This window comes from Hibiscus syriacus, unplaced genomic scaffold, assembly GCF_006381635.1.
Source record: "Hibiscus syriacus cultivar Baekdansim isolate YM2019G1 unplaced genomic scaffold, ASM638163v2 tig00001731_pilon, whole genome shotgun sequence".
In the NCBI taxonomy this organism is placed as follows: Eukaryota; Viridiplantae; Streptophyta; class Magnoliopsida; order Malvales; family Malvaceae; genus Hibiscus; species Hibiscus syriacus.
In genome coordinates, this window is record NW_024061885.1 from 258,242 (window position 1) to 277,738 (window position 19,497).

Below are 19,497 nucleotides of genomic sequence, written 5' to 3' on the forward strand. Positions count from 1 at the left end.
TAAGCAAGTATATTTCTATACTTGTGGCGACATTCCTTTCCAACCTGATACTTTAAATTCCTATATTGTTATATAGTGGGTTTAAGTCCTTTCATACCACCCCTTAATTTAGTTTATAAAGGCTAGGGTTATACTCTTTATTATAGTTTCTTCTTTGGCTTAATTAAGATATTATCCCTTTATCAATTTTATTGCCATCCACCATACTTTAACAACATCAAGCCATCTTCATCATCCACATCCATTGAAGGCCACCATTGCAACAATCATCTTCCGCAACAATTCTATTTCTATCTTTATTTTAACTTCATTTCCATTTCCATACCTTCATTATCTTTCATTAATTAATCTTCTTTCTATCTTTTCTTTTTTACAACCATACTTAGAATTCAGGAGCAATACTTGTTGTCATTTCCTAGATCAGGCAAACACAATAAGGCTATCTATTATATTTTCCATTGAAGGTTATGCATAGGCTTACATCAGGCTAGTTAATACTTCAGACAGTGATCAGAAAACTTAGTAATTGTCATTGAATCAAGAATTGCATAGAGACCACTCTTGAGATAGAGTGACTAAAAGTCCTTTAGTAACAAACGATATAGCGGCTAGTGAGAGGATAACCTTACTTTATTAGTTGTTTATTCTAGGGTATAGCCAGGTTACCTTAGTGGCCCTAGTGGGGCATTGTTAGTGTGTGAGATACTTCATGAGTTGTCTAGGGCGAGGGGCCCAAACACTCGCAAGGAGTGGGTTAGCGATGTCAGTGATTGGTGGCCTTTTGACCTTAGATATGCTTAGGTAGAAATGATTATGAATTGCCTGGAGGGCATAAGACTCTAAATTACTATTAAGATTTTGCATAATATTATAAGAGAGAAAATGATCGAAATACTAATAAGTGAGAGAGCGCTCTCATCTACTTATGTTATAAATGATAATAATGACAATATAACAATGAGATAATAACATTATGTGTGATAACCATAAGAACTTATGATCTAAGATTCCATAAGACTTATGCCTTTGTTTACTGTTGGGGTAACGATAAGGACACCTGAGCTACTTGTATGCATGACGATCGTGTAAGGTATATATATGTATCTGCAATGCTAAGGCAATTTAGTACCAATACGAATGCAATTTTATATTAGTGCGAGGCACTTTAGTACTAGTGTTATGTCACTTCCGTGAATTCATGGCCATGCTAATATATATATATATATATTGTTTCCGTAATAGTAAGACTTCTTATGTGAGTGATATAAATGACCAAATATACCTAGAAACATTCATAGGAGCTGGTTACAATAAATGTAACTAAATTAAGATTATTACGTTGAAATATCTTCAGTTGAGGATGTATACAGATTATTGAGGACAAGGATCGTTGCAGAGGATGTACAGACAAGTGGTACAAGGAATAAGTCATAATCAGTAATAGTGGAAACCAGAGCTTCAAGAACGCCAGTGAACCCAAAAGGGGTAGGTTGTCCCTTTCAGTTTAAGAGATCTTGAAAGGAAGTTTGATAAGAGTGACTAGATTATTGTTACTCAAAGTAGAACCTGAGTTGAGTATCGAGCTAGCGAATAGTATAACCAGTGATCAACAAACCTAGTAATCCTAGTAAAATCACGAAATGTGTAGATACTTCTCTTGAGGTAGAGTGACTGATATACCCTAAGTATTGAATGACTAGAATAGAGCCGCTTAATAATTAACAACGATAACATAATAATAAACCCCATCATAACTCTCTATATGAGGACGTGTGAGATTCCAGACGTTAGAGGTTGAACTCACTTTAGTGTGTCCAGCAATACTCAGGTATAGCCAGGTTACCTTAGTTTCCCTAGTGGGGAATTTTCAATGCACGAGGCATTTTAGGATTTATATAGGGTACGAGGCCAGAACACTAGTGGGGAGTGGGTCGTGTCAGTGTTGTGTGGCCTTTAGGCCTTAGATATGCATTAGTCTAGTACCACAGATATCAAAAAATCTTGTCTTGATGTTGTGTGATACCAAGCCAACACTTCAGTTGAGGGGAATATCCAATGTTGTGTGATATCGGGATTATTTCCCGATGGTCTACCTGATACTATGTGATGCTAGTAGATCATCTAGCAGCTTAAAACGGACCTTAACGATGCTATGTTATACCAGTATGTCCTATCAGTAGGCTGGTATATGATGTTTTCTGATACCAAATACTAGTATAGCATAGCCAATGTTTCATTCAGATAATGCACAACCGAGTCATGTCGCATTTAGAAAATGCATAAGGGTGTTAGAGTCGTATTTAGACAATGCGTAGTAGTTTATTCATTAAATTTAGAGACCTTTTAGAGGTTTACTCATGGGGAGACCCTTTGAAGAGTATTAAGGAAAGCGTGCGACCCTTACTTTAGTGATAGAGTAGTGAAGCCTTAAGTAGGTAGCAATTGATCTAGGTCATACATGTACCTATAGCTTAGTACCATATCTTCAACATGCTTATGTTTATGAAATTGTTATGATGCTTTAGATTAGTGATTATACTACTAGGCTTTGTAAGTTCAGTCTTCAGATGTTTTCTGTTGGCAGGTTAGTAGCTTGAAAAGTTCATGGAGCATCATCACAACAGAACTTCCAACATCTCCTTTAGAGTACTGTATTGTAGTTTAGAGGGCATGTGCATTCACAGGGCCTTACTTATGTATTCATATTTATAAGAAATAGTTGTATTATTTTGATTTTAAATTATGTGTCACGGAGCTCCGATTTTATAAAATGTTTTATATCAGTTATGTATGTCTTCTAATCATGATACCGTTGAGTATATTTTTGAAAGAGAATAAGCATGTTTTAAAAATTAGGGGTGCCTTAGTAGCCCAATATGTCTCTTTAGGACCAATTAGATCTAAGGTGTTACATAGTCGGACATGATATCCGTAGTTGTCTAGTGTCTAATGGCTTTGATAGACCAAATACTAGTCGGCAGTGCATATAGATAAAGTATAGCAAAGTCAGAATTGTATTTAGAAATGCAAAGTAGTCGCAGTCAGTCTTTAAGGGTAGATATCCTTTAGAGGCATAATCATAGCTAGGCCCTTGTCCGAGGACTAAGGGAAGCATAAGACCCCTATTTTAGTGACAAATCAATTAAGCCTAAGTAGGTAGCACTTGATCAAGATCATATATGTGCCTACTACTTAGTACCCAATCTTTAGCATGCTTATATTTATGAAATTCTTAATGTCGCTCTAGTTTAGCGACTATACTATTGGGCTTTATAAGCTCGGCCTTTGGATGTTTTACATTGGCAAGTCAGTAACTTGGGCACTTCATAGATCATCATCGTTGCAGGACTTCTAGCATATCTGGAAGAGTATTGTACTGTAGCTTTAGTGGGCATGTGTATTCAGAGAACCTTACTTATGCATTTATTTTATCAAACATTGAGATGTATTATTTTGGTCTTAAATTATGTGTCACGTATCTCCGGTTTATAAAATGTTTTAACAACTATTTTGTATGTTGTATGATACCATTGAGCATGTTTTAAAAGAAAATGAATAAATTTCACAAATCAGGGTAGCCCAATGTGGTGCTTTAGGCACAATCAGGTTTAAGCTGTTATATGTAGAACTTGTTTATTGAGCTAAAGAAGATTTTTTATTCTGTTTTGATGTTTCATCAAATTTGAGATTTTATCTTGAACACCATGCACTTTCAGAATTCTTGTTAAGGTGTAGATTGTTAGAATTTGACCCAAATTTGATTTGACTCAAATTTGATTTGACTCAAAGTAAAGAAGATATACAATTAAGTGGAAATTAAGGAAAATAGAAAACCTTGTTTGATTGAAAGTAATACGCCTATTTTATTTTCTATGGATTAAAAGTACAAAATCATTTTTAATAATCACATTTCATTTGTAATCAAGTAACCATCGCTATAAATATATATTAGAGATTATAATTGGAATCACAATTGTTTTTTTTTTTTGGAATGATCCTTCGAAAGACCGAGATTACATCTCGACTTGAGTGTGTGATTTATCTTTTTAGAGTCGCCACTGACCTTTTGGGTTAGGTAAGGTAGGGTACCTAAAATTACCTTTTTACCTAATCTACGTCTTACGAGGACTTCCTTTGATGGTTAGAAAGTCATTTACATGTGAGGATGGATGAACACTTGCATGATGTCCAGAATTGGTACCACAAGATTATTGATTGTCTTATTTTTGAAAATTAAAGTTTGAACTGAAATTTAAAGAAAATATTCGAATTATTTATGTTTGATGATACAGTAAAATAAAGTAATTAGTCTCTTAAAAAGATAAAATGTTCGTAATTTGTAAAATGGGTAATATATCACAAAAAGTAAAAAAAAAAGTTGATATACATAAATAAAAGAATTAAAAAATTCAAATGAAATAAATAATATAACATTATTTTTTTGAATAGAAATCATTTAATATTAACTCGCCCATTAAAGACCAAATTGTATCAAAATAAAAATCACAAGGTTAAATTACACGATTTTTAGGCAATTTAATGTATCCAAGGACTAAATTGCATTACAAATGAAATTTAGGGCTAACATTACAAGGAAACAAAGCAATTATAGACTCAAAGGTCAAAAATTGATTTTTCTAGAAACTAGGGAGGCAAAAAAAATTCCCTTAAAATACCTAAAACACGCAGACACTAGACCTAGTTTGAACCTGGCCATTGACTTCTTAGTTGAGCTAAAAAATCAGATTTATTCAATTTAACCTTCCCTCTAAAATTTCCCAGAGCTAGAGAGACTCGGACTTCTCTTTACCTATCCCTAAAATTAGACGACCCTTCCCCGATGACCACCACACTTACGACCACTTTAGTTACCATACATAGTTGTTGTGTAATGTCTAGTTTACTAAATATGATGGCTCAAATAAAAAAAAGGTTTAAGAACTTTTAAGACTAAAATGAATGTATATAGAATCAAGTCCTATTTGAACAAGTCTCAAGAGTCTAGCGACTCTTGTGTAACTTAACCATTTTCCTTTTTAGGAATAATTGTAGAAAAAAGGTTGGAGATGGAATTAAGGGAGCTTAAATTTGCTTCCTTACATGCGGATAACATTATTTTGTGCCATGTTGCTTGAAATTTGGTCTATCACTATATAATGAACCCAATTTCATAATGGCACCTCCAATTTCATGTTTTTCTTTATTTTCTTATTTTGAAAAGTTTACATTTTAGTCCCTAAACGAAGCATATTCAATTAGGTTCCTATTTGGTTTCTGATTGGTCTGAAAATTTGTATGTGTTTCAGTAAGTATTAATAACGATTATTAGTGAGATAATTTTTTGTTTTTAACATTGAATTAATAATGGAATATGAAATGAAAAAGTTTCCCCTATGTTTTATAATCCTGATTTCTTCGCAGTGCATGATCTTTTGTTTGTTGGAAACTTGATTTTGTTATTCTCCTTAATAATTTTTTCTTAGTACGCATGATTAGGGTTTTGCTCATTTAACTCACTTCGACATCTAATGTGTACTCAAAATATATACACGTTCTCTTATGTAACACTCCAAATTTTACCCCCTATGTTTTATAACCCCGATTTCTTCGCAATGCATGATCTTTTGTTTGTTGGAAACTTGAATTTGTGTTATTTTGTTATTTTTCTTAATCATTTCTTATTAGTACACATGATTAGAGTTTTGTTTGTCTGACTCACTTCGGCATCTAATGTGTACTCAAAATATTCGGGCCCTCTTATGTAACACTCAAAATTTTAGAGTTTAAATTAAATTATTTCAATTACTTTTTTGAGGGATTAAATTATGAGATTCATGAACTTGGGATTAGTTTGTGAATTTACTGTTAGTTCAAGGTCTGGATCCAAAATTTATCCCTTACTTTTAAGTAACAAAAAATGTTGAAAAGGTAGCTGATAGAGGTTGAACCTATGACCTGCAAGAACAAGGTAGCCCATGCTTTAGCCATCTAAGGTAGGACACTATTGGTGATAATATATTAATTATATTCAATTTAGATTATGCTAGTTTTATTATTTTAAACCCCAAAAAATAGTTTTACATGGGATTCAAGCTCGGCTGCCAAATACTGAAAAAATGGGTTCCCAGAAAACTCCACTGTCGCCAAACTGTTACCACCGTCGATCAACCATCTTTGTTCAAAAATGGCTTACTCTGCCACCACCACCAACACCACCATAACCCCACAAATGAACCTTGACCCTCAGTTCATCCTCACGGCCCACCAATTGTTGTGAAATCCCGAGAAGACAATTCAAATAACCCATCATCGATCGTGGTCGTGGTTCATCGTTGAACGTTACCGTCTCCACCAAGAGAAGCGTTATGCCAGCCTGATCAAAGCCTAAGCTATCTCTTGTCGAAAACTGACTTTGATTTCCATGAAAAAGCCTTTGAAACCCACTAGAACCCAAGTTGGCCGCTGTTATATTTCTTTATTTTTTGGTTGATCCCGACATTGGTTTGCCACTGATGTCTTGCGATCAAAACTCAACCGGTGGTCCACTTCAATATCGTCGATTTCTCTGTTTACTGTTGGGTAAGTTTCTGGCAACTTCCTTCGAGTATTTCGCATGTTTTGGTTGGTTATCTGAGCTATTTTGGGTTAATTGTGCTAAAGTAATACATGGGGTACAATCCGCTTCCTCTTAGCTCTCATTTGGCCATTGTACGCGCCTTCACTTGCAGTCCATGCGTGTGGGCTGCTCGGTCAGCTCAAGATTGGTTGAAAATCGATCCAGTTGAACTAGACCAGGCTAAACCGGTCTTATTATACCGAACTAGGTTAAACTCAAACTGAATCACTAAGTCAACTCATGGAGTCAACTTAGACCGTTGACTTTAACCGAACATTTGACATAGAGTTGACTTTGACTTTGACCAGGGTTGACTTTGATTAAAAAGTTAATTTTTTTGAAATTCATATTTTATTTTTTTCGACGCCCTTATTTCTAATTTGAAGTATATTTCACCAAATTCAAACCTGGTAAGCTTCTTTTTCGCATTTTATACTTCAATTCGATACGTTTTTCTTAATTAAGTTCTATTTTCTAACTTGAATTGTTTTTCCATTTATCTTAGATATTATGGGATATGGAATTCAAGTTCAAAGGTGATCGAATGGATTTAATTGGCCAATCGACGTGGCTCGTAAATTGAGGGAAAACTCTACTACCTTTTGTATGCTTAATGGAATTCGTTGATAATTGGGAAATGTATAAACGGAAATGATTGGTTAATTATGTATAGTTAATTATTGTTAGACCCAAATTGAATTCAATATAAAGATACTAAACCAAATAAGACTAGGATGACTCGCATAAGGAATTGAAAGATCAATAAGAAATAAATCCAAACTCATGAACAATCATAACCTAATTAACCTCAAGATCTGTAAATTCTAATTATTTTCAATAAAGGTTAAATGTCGGATATACATGGATAAAAAATTACTAAAATAAACCTGAGATGTAAAAATACAAATATTGTCCTTGAAACTGGAAATAACCCTAAAAGTTGTTTATGACCCGATATAACTATTATTTCACCTATTTTAGGCTTGTTTTACCAAGAAAACCCTAGCAATTGATTATGACATATGAGATGGTAAAAGACTTATAGTTATGATTCTTGAATAAACACATGGAGACTAAGTTATTGGAAGTAATGCAAATGATAATAATAAATGAAATGGCAAAAATATCTTTAAAGTGTAAAAGGGATTAGGGATGATTGTGATAATGAAAATGACCTGGGAAATTCATATTTATAATCCATTTGAACGTATGAATCACTGACTAAATTCTCGATTTACATGAAAACACTGAATATCAACTTCTACCTTTGGAATTCATAATATGGTATTTTAAAGTGTATATTATTGGAAGTTTGACACATCAATGAAGTATTTACAAGGATTATCTTTAAGTTTAAAAATGATGATTGCCCTCGAACCCAAAATGACTAAAATACCCTCAAGTCCCAAAATGACTAAAATAACCCTAAGTACTGAAATGACCTAAACACCCTCATGATTTGGATTTAAAGAAATGTTGTGGACAAGTTCTGGAAGTACATGTGAATTATTAAATTTTGTAATGGCCCCTAAAGTTTATAGAGGTAACCCAAGTATGTTGGTCACTCTAGATATTATTGCAATAAATAATAAAATAAATACCACCGAAATACTAGTTTAGCTCCTCAACATCCGCTCAGCGATGACTTCGAAGGTGATTAGTTTAATTACTACCATCATTGTTAAAAAGTAAATGATCATAAAGTATCTCGATCTGAATGATTGACAAGTCACATAGTGTTGAGATTTATTCAATTCAAGTTGATAATTTTCTGATAAATCGACACGAACATTAAATGTCGTAAATCATCGTTTCACCCTTATTGGATTAAGTTACTAACAATTCTTCAGGAAATCAAAATGTCCAAAATACCTCTGATGGCCTAAATAATGGAATCATTATGGTTATATCTAAAATCTTATATTACTCTGATGTAAAGGTTCTTGAATACATTCCTAATACACCTGAATCCTTTATGATCCAGAAGCATCAATATCTAAAAGTTTTATTATCTTTGTTAGTAATTAAACTCTTTTAATAGGGACCTTGTTCCAGAAATTTGATCAATTTTACTTATGTTCAAGTTTTCTATTCATGGTAACTACCAAGTGCCTCTAAAAATATCTAAATCCTCTAGTGTGTTCCCTATGTACATAAATATTATCTTTGATTTTAAAAGTATGACTCTAATATTTGAACTAAAAATGTTTTTTTATCTCTGATTCTGATCTCTTGTACCTGATACTAGATACATTTGGCTCTAATTCTCATATTATTGTTTAACTTGTTTTATATTGGGGTATTATCTGGGATCTATTGTGGAGTTCTACAAGTTCAACTTCGATCAAGTTGGTAATTACTTATAGACCTAAAGAGGCCTTTGGGTGGGCTCCTAAGCTTAATGGGCCTAGTGGTAAGACCTTATGGACTATATGGCACTCCCATAGGGTGGCTCCGTTACTTCGTGCTTAGGGTAAATCCTTATGGACCTGAGGGCACTCCCTTAGGTGGCTCCTACCCTTCAGCTAGGTTAATTCCATATGGACCCAATATGTTCCTTTAAGTTGGCTTATACGCCTAATGGGCCAGGGTAAGTCCATATGGATGCAATTCTGGGGGATTGCATATGGAGTGGTCAGTTGGAGGGTAATTTATGATTTTTAAAAACTATATATTTTACTGAGATAAACTACTATTATTTTTTAAACTTAGTTTAAAAATAATAGTAGTTTATCTCAGTAACTAAGTTTACATTTATTTCTGGTTTCATGGGAACACACTAGACACCCGTTTTCAATCTCCTTATTCTATTCTTATGAACGTTTTCTCTGAACTGTAAGCTTTCTGATTATTACCTAAATAAAAATTAATGGAACCTTAACTCATCACTGGAACCTGTATATATGTTTGGATCAATAAACAAGCTTTATGCTTTGTTATTTATCTGCATGTTCTTCAGCATCATTTGGTAGTTTAGTATTACTGTGTTTTCCCAAAGCTTACTATATTACTCACCATTTTAGGTTAAAGAATTGATCATGTGAGTATCAACATCAGTATGGGAGTTTCTTCGGTGATGCTTGCAAAGTACAACACCTGTATAATTAGGGGGCATGTAGGTCACATTTGATTTTATATTGATTCTATATTTTATTTTGACTTTTGACTTTATTGAATTCTATTTTACACTATGAATGATTTTTGAATGTGTTTATATTTATAAATTATTTTACGAATTGAAATGGTTTAGAAATTTTTTTTAATTTTTCTTGGATTTTTATTAGTGGGTCGTTCTATTGGCTCTAATGTGATGCCCCGGATCAGATCGAGTCACCCGTATCAGTCTGGAGGGGTTACATCCTATGTGGGTGAGTATATTGTGTTACACATCATGCATTAATGACCTTTTTCTAAATAAAATATTAAATCTGAATATCTATCCCCCTAATGATATATCTATCACAAGGAATTTTATGTATAAAATGATGAATGCCTTGTTTCACTATTCTTTCACAAAAGAAAAAAAAAATTATTGATGCCCTCATTTGAGCCTGAAATATTTTTCTTTGGATTTAACCCAAACCAAGGATCACCCCCACACCAGTGGCAAACTGAAGAAAAATATGCTCACATGAGTGAATATAATCAACAACAAAGCACCACTAGGTAGACCTAATTCGATATATTTGAAGCATCAAATTAAATCAAGAGCGATAAGAGATGTTTCAAATATGAAAAATAACTTTTGGATGAATCAAATTGAGATCTCATATTCAAAAAGCTGAGAAGACAAAAAGAGGCACATGCAAAAATTCCTACAAATGATGTGATCTCAAACCACAATGTTGGTCAACTAAAGCTGGTTCAAAGATCCAGATTGTCAAAGAAGATGGCCTCTAGAGTGAAAAACGACAAGTGGGCAGTATAGAAGGATAAAAAAAAGAAGACAAAAAACATGATAAAGCATATTCAAGCAAAAGATGAATGAATGCATTGATCCTTGGTTCGATCACCCTTAAACAAATGTTTGGGCCTATATATCCCTTTCTTTCATTACCTTGATCCATGAACTACGTTACTTGCTTAAAAATACTTTCTAATCATATATGAATTTCTAAGAGGAAAAGACTATTTTTTAGATTTCATCAGAGTTAGTCTTTTATTTCCAAAATTTTTCTTAACTTCAATGCTTGATTTGAAAAAAAAGAAAAAATAAAGGAGAATTCAAGACAAAACCTACAAAGGATGTCTTAAAACCAAATGAGATCTCAAGTTAAAACCTAAGAGGGTAACTTAAGTAATGATTCAAGTTTCACACACCAGAAGATCCCGAGTCAAGATGACATTATCAATAAAGAATATATTGTAATTGAATGTAGTTAAATATTCAATTATTACATCTAGAATCTTAAGATGCTTGATGATTTGGGAGAAAATTTTGCACCCTTCATGCATAATCACAACCTTCGAGGTCCCTATGATAGAAGTATGCTTGTGTCATCATATCACGTGTCAGTTCAAAGGAGTGCATGTCATTGATATTTGGGACACCTATTTGCACCTTATTTCTTTTCTTTTAAATGTTTGTCATATTATTGCTTAAACAATCCTTTCACTTATATAAATAAAAAGAAACATTTTTCTGAAAGCCCAATTTTCTTTGCATCTTGCATTGGAGTTAAATATGAGTAAATTATTCACTTTGAAAAGATCATTGTGTATAACTGTATACAAATTTCATGAAAAATGAATGTATTTCGAAGGTTGATAGTGGTTTTGATACGAAACATAGAGGAATGCCTCTGATACCATTTCAAGGGCACCCTTTTGTGCACTTTTTGAAGAGAATAAGTTTTGGTGAAAACACACTCATTTGCATTCTTAGGCATACCTTAAGACACACACGCACACACACACACATATTTACATATATGTGTGTGTGTGTATGAGTGTGTGTGTGTGTGTGTGTGTGTGTGTGTAGGTTTACAGATTTTTGAGTCAATTTTAACTTCACGATGAATGATATTGTACTCGAAAGACACCAAGGGTCAACTTAACTTGTAATGGAAGAGTCATCCATAACATAGCTTAACGATGAGGAGTTATATTCTAGTCAATTTAGCTAACAGAAGGTTAACAAACTTTTGAGTCAATTTCAACTTTACGACGAATGATATTGAACTTTAAAAATGCCCATGATTGACATAACTTGTGAAAGATGAGTCATCTACGACATACCTTAACTCAATAGGGATTAGCTATTTTTCAACCAAGATCTTCAAGTCAAATTTTAACTTCACAATAAAGAAGAAGACCCAATATTGATTGTAATTTAACATAACTTAACAATGAGGAGCTATTTTCTACCCTAGATTTCAAGTCAGATTTTAACTTCACGACGAATGATATCAAGCTTGAGTCTCCCAAGATCGACTTAACTTGTGATAGAGGAGTCATCTGCAGATATCTTAACTTAACAATTAGGAGCTATTTTTTAAAAAAGGTTTTGAAATCAAATTTCAACTTCACAATGAAGGATATTCAAAGAAAATCCAAAATTGTCTACTATTTAGCTTAAGTCAACAATGAGATACTATCCAACCCAAATTTTGAGTTAGATTTCACTTCACGATGAAGGATATCAGGTTTCAGTCATCCAACATTGGCTTAACTAGTAATGGATGAGTTATCTACATCATAGTTTAATTCAATAATGAGGATCTATTTCCAACCAATTTAACCCATATAGGGTTTATAGATTTATCTTGAGTAAATATTTAACTTCACAACATAGGGTATTGGATTCAAAGAGCATCCAAGTTTTACTTAACTTGTAGTGGAGGAGTCGTTTGTAACATAGCTCAGCTCAACAACGATGAGCTTTTTTCATTCAACTTAACATGTAGAAGGTTTGAAGATTTTCAAGTCAAATTTTAACTTTAAAACGAAGGATATTAGACTCGAAGAACATCTAAACTTGACTTTACTCACAATGGAGTAGTCATCCGCAATCTAGCTTAACTTAACGACGAGGAGCTAGTCATATTGATTCGACTTAACTCACAATAGAGGAGTCGTCTGCAATTTAGCTTAGCTCAACAATGAGGAGTTACTTTTCATCAGACTTAACTCATAATGGAGGAGTTGCTTGCAAGTCAAACTTAACTCTCAGTGGATGAATCATTCACAAATCAGACTTAACTCGCAATGGATGAGGAGTGCATAAATCAAATTTAACTCACAAAGTAAGAGTCCATCTCAACTTAAATTCCTTGAGCAAAAGAATCAATCACCCAAACTAACTTTAAATATTTGCACACATTAACCAATGATTATATTAACTTTTACAGATTCAACTACTTTTGGAGCAAGATGAACAAATAATTATTTTTAAACTCACCTACTTGAAGATGTAGAATATGTGGACAAGCCCTCATATGGGCTTCGTAAAAGTTCAATCATCCTTAAAGACGTAGAAAAGCATATTAATCGAAGGTCAAAAGAAAGTGATAACACCATGGAATGAGACTACACAAATCAGAAAAAAATCAATCTTTTTTTTATCTTTGCTCGATTCTCTTTACATGAAAATAAGCAAACATGGGACAACTGTAATACCCAATTTTTGTTCTGGCTCCAAAATTATTGGAATGCTGATGACCTTAGTGAAAATTAAAGTGTTATTATATCATAGAATATTCTGAAGGAAAATATTTTCATATTTAGTGTGATATCTTATCAATGAAAAAGATTATGTTAATTACTGTGATTAGATATTATTTCCTTAGATAAGAATATCTTATATTATTTGGACACATATTAGCTGTAGGTGTAAATAATCTAAATCATTATATGTTTGAAGGTTCAACTATAAATAGAGGTATTATCTATCTCTTTAGAGAACACAAAAAAAAAGGAGAAAAACACAAAAAAGACATAAAATAGGAGGAAGAAAGGGGAGAAAAATAGTGAAAGTCACCCAAAGAGTTGTAATTCAAGAAATAAGAGAAAAAGGAGAATTTTTGTTTAAAGGTATTTTTCTATTTTTATTTTATTCTCATTTTTGTTATATATCGATCTTGACCCAGTTTTATTTAAAAAAATCCATCGACAAAGAGAAACTAGACGAATAAGAGAAATATTTTTAAAATGAATCTTTACAGATTTAGTTTTCTTTTATGTTTCTCAATGAAAATCAATGTTAATTCTTGAATGGGAAAAGATTATTTTATCCATAATCCGAAAGAAAGAAAATGAATCAATATTTTTTTAATTTTGTATTCAATTAAATGACCTAATGACCCGATCGAAATCCTTATAAGATCCACACATTTTCACACAAGTAAGAGATAATTACAATAGTTGTCCATATTTTTTAATTGATTTAAATACATCATTTCCCCATAACTAAACCATTTGTATCCGGTTGTCCCCTAAAATAATTTTCGACATTTTACCCCCTTAATTTTAAATAGTTATCCCGTTTACCACAAGTCGTTCACTACATTAAAAATAAAATTCGGCAGCCAATCAAAATATGCCACATCACCTCCTAATTTTTATTTTCTTTATTTGAATAAATAAAAATCAATTAATAAAAAATTAACAAAATACCAAAATTATCCGTCTTCTCTCTTCCCTCAACCTCACCCCCTTTCCCTAATCCCCAACGCTCTATTTCCATTTCTCCATCAAAGTCCGACCGACAAAATCCCTCCACGTTTCGGGACCTTACCGGAGTTCATACAATTAATCTTAAGTGAAAACAAGCTGACAGGTGAAATCCCAGATGAATTATCTTCAAGCAAAAAGCTTGTGTATTTAGACTTAAACCATAACCAACTCATTGGCAAAATCCCATCTTTTCTCGCCGACATGCCGGTTCTCAGCCATCTCGACTTGTCACAGAATGAATTATCCGCCGAAGTTCCGGTAAATTTGGGGAAAACCGAATCATTCGTTCAAGTGAACATCTCTCACAATCATTTAACCAGAGCTTTACCTTCAACCGGGGCTTTTCTATTTATAAACGAAAGTACAGACGTCGGCAACGATCTTTGCGGCGGTGGTTTACCGCCATGCAAGAAGCTTAAGAACCGAGCTTGGTGGGTTCTTATTGCTTGCTCTCTCTTTCTCTGCTTTATTGTTCCTCGCCATTGCTACATTTGGGTTTTTGTTCATCAATGGAAGAAACGATTTGGAGCTGAAAAGAATCGAAAATGAAGATGGATCGATCTGGGAATTGAAATTCTTCGATTCAATGGCTTAAAAATCAACAACAATCCATGATATTACACTTTGCTGCAAAAGATGAAACCATTTCATTCAAAGCAAAGTCATCAATTTCAAATTATTTTCAATTCGTCATCATCTCAATTCTGTCAAATTTTTGGTCTAAAATCACCGGAATCGCCAAGCTCTGGCACCCGAGTATCGTTAAATTGATCGGAAAATGCCGTTCGGAGAAGAATGCGTATTTGGTTTACGTGTACGTAGAAGGGAAACTTTTGTGGAAAGAAAGTGTGTTGGGGGTTAGGGAAAGGGGTGAGGGTTGGAAGAGAGGAGAGGGACAATTTTGATATTTTATTTATTTTATTTTATTAATTGATTTTTAATTATTTAGGTAAAGAAAATAAAAATTAAGATATGATGTGGCATATTTTGATTGGTTATCAAATTTTAATTTTAATAGAGTTAACAGTTTAGGATAAATGTGTAACAATTTAAAGTTAAAAGATAAAACATCCTAAAAATATCTTAAGAAATAATTCGATACAAATAATATAGTTAAGGGAATAACAGTAGATTTAAACCTTTTTAATTCATTTGTTCCCCTTTCCTTAATATCATTTTTAATTCATTTTAAATTAACAATTTTATTTTATTTTAAATTTCTATTTTCCTTTTTAAATATTTCCGTTAATTGCTTCTAAATTTATTAGAATTTCCATTTTCTCAACTTTTACTATGATTGAACTTGAACATGCCATTTTTAATTTAATTCTATTTTTGCCTTTAATTTTATTTATGTGTGTGTATATATACACATATGCTTGAAGCACGCCACTTTGTTTTGTTTCGATTTTTTATTTTCTTTTTTCTTATTTCAATATGATAAAAAAATTATTTTATTTTTTTTTCATTTACTTTTTAAATCATCATATTTATATTCTTTTCCGTATTTATTATGTGCATTTAGATCTACTTCTGATATTGATTCCATTTTTTAATGTATTTTTTTCCAAATTTTTCCATAGGTATGTTCATTGGATCTTTTCTTTAAATTTTGACATAAACTTTAATGATTGTTATTTAAGACAATTCATAATTGTGTTGGTACCGAAAGGACAATTCAAGGGTACTCATCCTTCCTCGTTTGTAATTGACTTTCGAATTCAATTTTTTTTGATAAAACGCAAATCCGATAAAATGATAGTTTAAGATATCCGATCTACCTAACTTAAAAGATCGATACGCAAACCTGAGACCACCTAAATGACCGTTGCAACAAGAGCCATAAGTACACAAATAAAGAAATAATAAAATGAATAAAAAGCTAAATGAAATTAAAGGAAGTAAAATAAAAATTTTATAATAAAAACATATATGTAGGGATGGCAAACGGGTACAGTTTCGTGGATTCCGCACCGCATCCGCTCCAATTGGGGCGGGGATGGGTATAATTTTAGCGGGTAGTGGGCGGGTGTGGATTTAGAAAGTGGTACCCGTCGCGGGTGGTGGGCGGGTAATGGGTTTGAGACATTACCCGCCCCGCATCCACCCGCCCCGCATCCGCCCGTCCCACATCCACCCGCCCTGTTAAATATCCATTAAATTTTAGACCATTATGAATTTAGGTGTAATTTTAGAGACTAATTTAAAATTCTAATATTGTATAAGATATAACAAGTAATTTAACCAAATATTAGGGATATTTAGTCTTTAATATAATACCTCTTTAGTCTTTAATCTTATTGCGCCGATATTTCCTGTATCCACTCTTCAATACGTTTCTTCAATCTGGTGATTTGTTTGTTTTGGTTGTGTGAATTCTAATGAGTGATATGTTCTATCAATTGATTTAGTTATTTCCTTTATATTACTATTGATGCATTATTTACAACTACATCCAACTCAATCAACTCATATTTTTCTTTTCGCTTACAGAAACTACCTTAACAACAATAGCTTTGTCAATATCATTCCCTAAGTTGATCGATATCTTTAGCTGAAAGGTTATCAATATTCTTGCACTCGATAGGTGTACGCTTACACCAATCACTGTTGGGGTTCCTGGCTTTTCTCTGTTTCCAACTTCCACTGATATTGGCAGGTTATGTTTCTAAAGCTTAGCTCTAGTTTACTTTTGTAAACAAGTTGCAGTTTTTGTAAGTTTGTTATCATTTCTTTTTCCTTTTTGTAAAAGATGTTGTTTTTGGTTTGGGTAATAGTAGAATCCTGGAAAATAGGTTTTGGGTTTTAAAGCAGAATTTTTGAATTTTGGGTTTAGATGATTTATGGGTACTTCTTTTTGCTTACTGATTAATGAACTTGAAGACAATGCACTGTTCAATCCAATATATCTTCAATATTTGGATTTAGCTTAATGGATACTAAGAGATCTCGGTGTGAGGAATTAATGGCTAAACTGCTGTCATTACAACTGAATATTTATGACTTGATGTTTTTGCTTAGTACAAATGATGTGGCAATGTGATTCCAATAGTATAGTGTCAATTTCCTTGTTGCAATACTAATATTCATTTGGCGAGGTGTCTTAAAGTGAAAAGTTACACAGTGATAATAGTGATATTCTCACTCCACCCATGTATTTTTAAAGGCTTCTATAATTTCATGAAAAGATTTCCATATAGCAATTAATTTCACTTGTATGTCATTAAATTTGAAAAGATATAATCAGTTTGACTTCTTTTCTACTTTAGAAAGAGAAATACTTGTTGTTTATCATCTTCTGAAATAAAATTCATTTCCCACTCCATTGTGGAATTATTACCTTTTTAGTTTATTTATAAGTTCTAATCTGCATATGAAATGAAAACTGTTTGGGAAGTTAATGATACATTGATGTTGGCCGCCTCTGGCACATTGAAGAGGAAACTGTATGAGTTCCACTTCTAGTTGATAGAGAGGTAATGTAGTAATTGAAGTTGTCTAGGAAAAGTGTTAAGAATATGATTCATTTGAATTCTTAAAGATCAATTGAAGTTAATGGTTATTCTGCAATTTTGACTATTTTATCTTTTTCAATTGTCATCATATTATATACCTTCATGTCATGAAGTCAGTAGCTGTAGTGTTGTTCTTATGCTGTATGGCTTGAAAGGTACAAAATATAGAAATTTGGATCAAATTTTCAGTGAAAGTAGTCATTCTGCTATATGGAAAATAAATGGATAGTGTTCTTGACCTAATGACCTTAGATTAGGAGGTTCCTCAACTCAGTTAAGTTCCATCACAAACAAGTTGGGGTTATTTTCCTGAATGATTTTCTTGTGGATTTATAAGCTGGTTAGATAACTTCGTCGCATTTAGTTTTGACTTTTTAAGGATTTTAGCATGCTGCGCCTTTCTTTTTTCTTTTAAATATGTAAATACCCCTGTAGCATTTTCTTCTATTAACGATAATTGAGAAATTGCACTTTCTAGGATTTTGTAGTTATTCCAAATCGTGCGGTTTAGAGTGCATATTAGAAAATTTGAAATCATGAGTAACAACAGTACATAGGAGAAAGATCCCCCATGGTGTGATTTGATTTGGATTACCCAAATTCCCATATGTCCTTTAAAGAAAGTCCTGTTTGCTACCAAATTCTTTAAAATGCTTTCAATTGATGTTTCCAATAATATAGTGTCAATGTGATTGTTATGTGTTTTATGTATCTTATATAACATGTTTTATTGTAATTATAATTACAGAATACAAAATGACAGACAAAAGTGAACAAAACAATACTACAACCACCTCATCACCATCAATCTCAAAGCCAACCACTACAGCAAGTTCTACTCCAACTTCTGACTATGGTGACAAAAGTCCAAAGCAAACTGATGATGCAGATCCTATGGTCCTTCCCTTAACTTCGAGACATACATCAACAACTTGGACTCACTTTACAAGAAAACGAGTTGGGAAGGAAATAAAAGCTGAATGTAACTACTGCAATAAGCAACTTACTGGAGGACCAAGATCGGGGACAAGTCACTTAACCGAGCATGCAAATAATGTGTCAAAAAAAATGCTTAGATATTCGACAAACAAGGCTATTTGGAACACAAGCTAAAGATGGTGGTTCGAATGACACTCTTTCTTTGGCACCATATGAATTCCACCAAGATAAAGGGAAAAAAGACTTGGCAGAAATGATCATTTTGCATGAATACCCTCTTACCATTGTTGAGCATTATGGCTTTAGGAAGTACTCCAAAACACTTCAACCAGGCTTTAAAGTTCCGTGTCGTAATACAACCAAGAAAGATATGAGACTGAAAAAGAGGGCATAAGTGCATTGTTGAGAAAAATGAATAGTAGGATCGCCTTGACCACGAACATGTGGACTTCAAGCAATCAAAGAAAGGGATACATGGTTGTCACCGCACACTTTATTGACAATGGATGGAAACTCCAAAGTCGAACACTTAGGTAATATTATTTTAGAAGTTTGTTCCTTTATGAAGTTTCACTTTCATTTATTTCATGTGTTAATGCATGTTCATTAATATGATAGGTTTTTGGATGTCTCGGCACCTCACACGGCTGAGGTTCTTGCTGAACATTTGAAAGAATGCATCCACTCTTGGAAACTGTGGATAATTGCACAACTAATGATGCTGATTGATATTTTGCGTCAAGAGTTTCCTTA